Here is a 5,357-nt window from a genome sequence, read left to right as displayed (position 1 = left end):
ATATATATAAAGATATATAATACGAATTTGGGAAAAAAAATTCATACAATTATAGTAACCTTAAGAATTGTCATTCTCTTCTTACTTTTCTTTTTTCCTCCATCTAATTTCTTTTTGTTTTAAGGGGAAATTTTATAGCAGATTGTTCTTGCTGTTCTTAAATTATCTGAATGCAAATTTGAATTGAAAATCAAAGCTGATCTGTTGTTCTTTGCAAAAAGAAAAAGAAAAACCTATCTGGCTCTCTCATATGCTACCATGTCTTGTAGATAAAGATTTCTATTGGCTGCTAATTTGAAATTTTAATTTCTACGAAACTACTTATTAATATCACAAAAAACACGGTGTGTGTGTATATATATATATATATATATATATATATAATTTAAAGTAAGAAATTCAAGCTCTACTGAGACGTTTGGTTCATGAATTCAGAATCATGATTCATGATTTTGATTTTTGAAATTTAAATTTTTTGTGAGAGAAAAATGTTGTAGAGAACCAAAAATCATGATTCAGAACCAAAAACGAACTTTTGAAACAAACATCTCATACATCTTGGAGTGCAATAAGTGTGGTATTATTGATAAGTTGTAAAACATCCTATGTTCTTGACATTTAAAAACAATTAAAAAAAACATTGTTAATCTATTTATCAACTCCAATTGGCGTAAGGAGATATCATCAAGTCCAATACGTTAATGATTTTAACATGTAGTACCAACCTTCATGTGCAATTGTCCACTGCCCGCTCTTCTCATGAGCATGCAACAGTTACCTATCATCATTTTGTTTTCGTTTTTTTTTTTGTTTTTTTTTTTGTTTTCCTTTTAATATAAGCTGTGAATTTATGTCATGTATATTTGAACATCCAAAATAATAGTTTAGTTGAAACATATTATTTTTTTAGTCATTGGAAAATATCTTAACCGCCCATACATGTGGGTTATCAATATGCATGCAATATTGGTTCTTTGCTTGACTATTACTCAAAAGATGAACACAAATGAAAAGGAATAAGAAGCCTTCTCTCCCCATGATTATGTCCCAAACCAGATGATATTTTAATCTAAATAAAATAGTGATAAAAAAGTGCAATCTCTCTTCCACGCGCTTCACACACGTACCCACCACAGAAGATCTAGAACAAGAAAACTTATCATAATTATGTCCTAAACTTGTCTACGAGGGTGATTAGTATGAGGATTCGTGTCATGATTCGTGATTCGTTACAGTATTTTCTTTCACAAAAAATACACAAAAATTGAGAATAATTCTGAATCATGATTTTGAATCTGTGAACCAAACGTCCACTATATAATCGCAAAAATAAATAAAATAACCGTTTACACCGGGGTAAAGAGGATAGCTGTGTCACCAAATTAATCTGTCAATAATAATATTAATCTCTTGCATTGAATTCCCTTTTGCCTTTCCCACATCAATTGTACGTAGATTAATATAGTACATGGAAGATTCTGATTTTTCTTAGGTATTTGGCTGCTTTTTTTGGCCTCTTATGATTTAGTATATTTTGTATGTATGCACAGTTTAATTATCATGGGCAAGCAGTTCAGAAACGTGTTTTCCATTCATGAAAAGCTTAATATGGATAATGTATTAGTATAAACCATCCTATTAATTATCGGGTTAATTTACTAATAGTACTTTTTACATTAGTATAGAAGAGTTGTGCCATCAACAATTACGTACGATTGAAACTGCGAATGGATTTTCCATCGGACTAAAGATGGGCAGGCAGTGCAAGGGCAATGAGAAAGTAAAAACGTTTTCATAAGAGTCTGTGGATAGGAGCCAAGAGCTTTTCATTAATGTATTACAGTGGTTGGCTCATATGGATGGAGGGGTCCTTGCCGGGTGGTAAAAAAGTGATGAGAAACTGGGTCAATCTGGTATTGTTGTCGTTTTAGTTTGGCGCATAAAAATGGACAGTAATTTATACATCACATGCCGCAGATTCCTTTCTAGTTTCTGGTCTATGAAAAATGTGAAACTCGTTTTTTATTTTTTATTTTTTTTTATCTTCTTTTCACGCATCAATGATGACTGCCTTTGGGGTATTGAAATATTGCTGGAACTAGGATGGCAACACCAGCACATAGGTCATGTTCATTTCACCGATTCGAGTTTTCAATTTTAGATTTCTACAGTAAAAAGTTCTTAGAAAATATCACATCTAACTTTTTCTGCTACAGTAAAAAGCTCTCAGAAAATGTCACATCTCAACTTGAATTAAAAATTCAAATCCGCGAAGTGAACGAAGCAGAAGAGAAATGCGTGTTTATCTTCTATTTCTTTATTCGCTTGCACTTAGTTAAAAAAAAAAAAATCATTTTTAGTCTCAAAATATGTTGAATTTGGTTATATATATGTTGTTACACTCTTAAAATGTAGATAGCTATCAATAGTTTCTTGTTAATTACCTTTTTTCGTGATAATGTTGATCTTGTTATTCTTTCAGATCTTCTCTCTCTCTCTCTCTCTCTCCCTCTCTAAGAAAGTTGTGGAATGATCATCAGAAATGGACAATAGATGAGAAGAGAGGAGAAATTTTGGTGTCATTGGATCATGTTAAAAATGAGAGTGCAACACGACGATTGGCCCCCAAAAAAAATTGAGATTTAATCGTATGTACAAATATTTACATTTACTCAAAATTGGAAAAAGAAATTATTTAACAAAGACGACTACACGAAAAAACTAGAGATAATTTTCACCACTTGTACGTGACTACATGAGCACATGTCACAACAATTCAATTTCTGTTTTGTTAATCTGAAAAAAAGAAAAAGAAAAAGAAAAAAAAAACTATTTCATGTCATATCTCTATCTCTACTACATATATATGTGAATAGGGCCAACAGAGGAATTCTATCAATTAATGACTTACGACTAATTTGAGTTTATCTAATTTTATTTTTGCAATAAATTTGTAATGAATAAACTATCAGAAACATTCATGCAAATAGTATATTATTCTAAAAGATATAGGTCTATACTCAATCTTATTACATTACTTCTCCGCACCCTATTATTTAACATTGCTAGAATAATATATATATATATATATATATATACACACACATACATACATATATATATATGTATATTATATAGGTTTGTAAATCTCATTTTTGTGGTACTAGATGGGTAAAAATAAATATAGCGCCGGAAGTTCATAAATTTGATGCAGTGCAGATCTCTCCAGATGGAAATCAATAATGTAGTGTAACACTAGAAGCTCTCAGTATTCTGGCAGATGTCATTTGTGTTTGTCATGGATGGGCAAGACCAACTCTTTTTCAATCATCATGACCAAAATGATTGCAAACCATTCTTAATTTATCAAATTTTGAAATATATATATATATATTATCTTATTGGTCTATTGCTACAGTGTCATAATTAACTCTTATTTTCACTTATTTTTATTTCTTCTTTTCATGATTTCTTCACCTCACGTGAGATATATACACAGATAGATATAATATTCTTGTTGATAAATCTTAATTTCTTTTATCAGTTTCTGTTATTATATTTCAAATATGCAGTCTAGAAATCCTTTAGAACGAATTAGGTCAAAGTTTGCTGCATTTGCAGTGATGTGAGTGCTGGTGCAATAATATCTTTTAAGTACTTGTTTTGGCAAGTTAATGAAAAAGGATCTGACACTTTTTGGTTAAATATTTATATTTTCCCAACAACCTTTTCGGATAGTCGGTTGGCTATTGCATCCCATAAATAACCGTACTTTTTTTTTTTTTTTTTTTTGCTAATCATAAATAACCATACTTGGAGTGGTTGCCAAAATTAGCACACACATCAGGTTTATAATTTTAATTTTTTTAGGGAATGAATGCTTAGTTTTCTTTATCTCTCTTTTTTAAACATGTCGTATTTCAAAATATGCAATAGCAATAAATAATTAAATTACCCTAAATTGATTTATACAGTAGCGCTATTGCTTACACTATCGGTACATCTTCAAGCAAGTGCATATATCGGGTACATACTTGTATAATATTTTTATTAGTTGGTAATTTATTAACAATCTTGTAAAAATTTAAAAAACAGATTCAAGAAGATTTTGTATTGCAGAAGAAGATTCGAAATCAGATTTGAAGAGATAAGAATAAAGCCTTAGTCAAAGGAAGATAAAGCATTGGTTATTTGAATTTAAATGAGATTCTAGAAAGAGATAAGAATCAAATGAGATAAGGATAAAAAAGATTATGTGAAGATATTATTGTGATGATTATCCAATTTTTGGCTTTTGCTTGGATTCGAATTTGAATTGAATACGAATTGCAATGGAATATTAAATTGGCAAGAGAAAAATCCATATATATTTATATAGCACTTAGAATTTACGTGAGGTAATCTACATGGCACTGATGTGATAACTAAGCCATTATGAAGATATTGTGCACGTAGAGATAATGAAGATGTGCATGGAGATTTGAAGTTTGAATTATATTTGAAGAATAAAGTTAGTGTTGCAAACGTGGGGTTCAGAAAAGAGTCTGTGAGTTTTTGTGAGCCTAGTGCTTTATTGAGATAGTCCATCGGGAGAAGGATTTCTTGCTTTCAGGAGGAAACTCTGTCAGTCGAAGGGAGTTCACCGTGCAGTTTTGAAGACGTGTGGTGTGTTAGCGTTTATGCCCTTAGGAATAAATGTAACAATATTCTTTGAGATATTTTGACTATTAATAAAGATTTGTTTATTTTATATATATATGAATTGTCCTCTTTATGTTCATAATAGTTGAATGTATGATAAGCAAACTGAAAGTCTGAGACTGTCATTCTAAATCTTTAGGTCATGCATGTAATGTGAAGAACATGCGGAAGACAAGAATCTAAAGATAATAGTCTAAATCTTGTGATCCACAATCGAGGGAATAAAGTTGGGCGCTTTATTCATGTTAAGATTGTTATGTTGTCTACTTCCTAAGGGAGACGGCTTGTCTTGGTCGTCGGAGGTAGGACTCTATGGGTGGAGACATTGATATAGTTTCTAATGGTGAAATCTATATTGGATCGGACCAAAGTTGAATTGTTTTAATTAATAATTCTGTTTGAATAAAACAATTCACTTTTGACGAATTATATGTTGTCATCTTAATCCTGAGATGGATAATGAACCTGTATACTGGACTTGTATCCTTTGATGTACTAAAGGGAGACATCCTGACATTATGTAAATGTACGCTTGCCGGTACATTGGGGGTATGACTCGTGTATGCGTAGATTCGTTATTCATAGATAGTGGAATCCATAGCTCCTATAAAGAGTCAATGATATCCTCTTATGCATTATCAGTGGATTGGAAAATA

The sequence above is a fragment of the Morus notabilis genome, unplaced genomic scaffold (genome assembly GCF_000414095.1).
Source record: "Morus notabilis unplaced genomic scaffold, ASM41409v2 Scaffold812, whole genome shotgun sequence".
In the NCBI taxonomy this organism is placed as follows: domain Eukaryota; kingdom Viridiplantae; phylum Streptophyta; class Magnoliopsida; order Rosales; family Moraceae; genus Morus; species Morus notabilis.
This window is presented reverse-complemented; position numbering follows the sequence as displayed.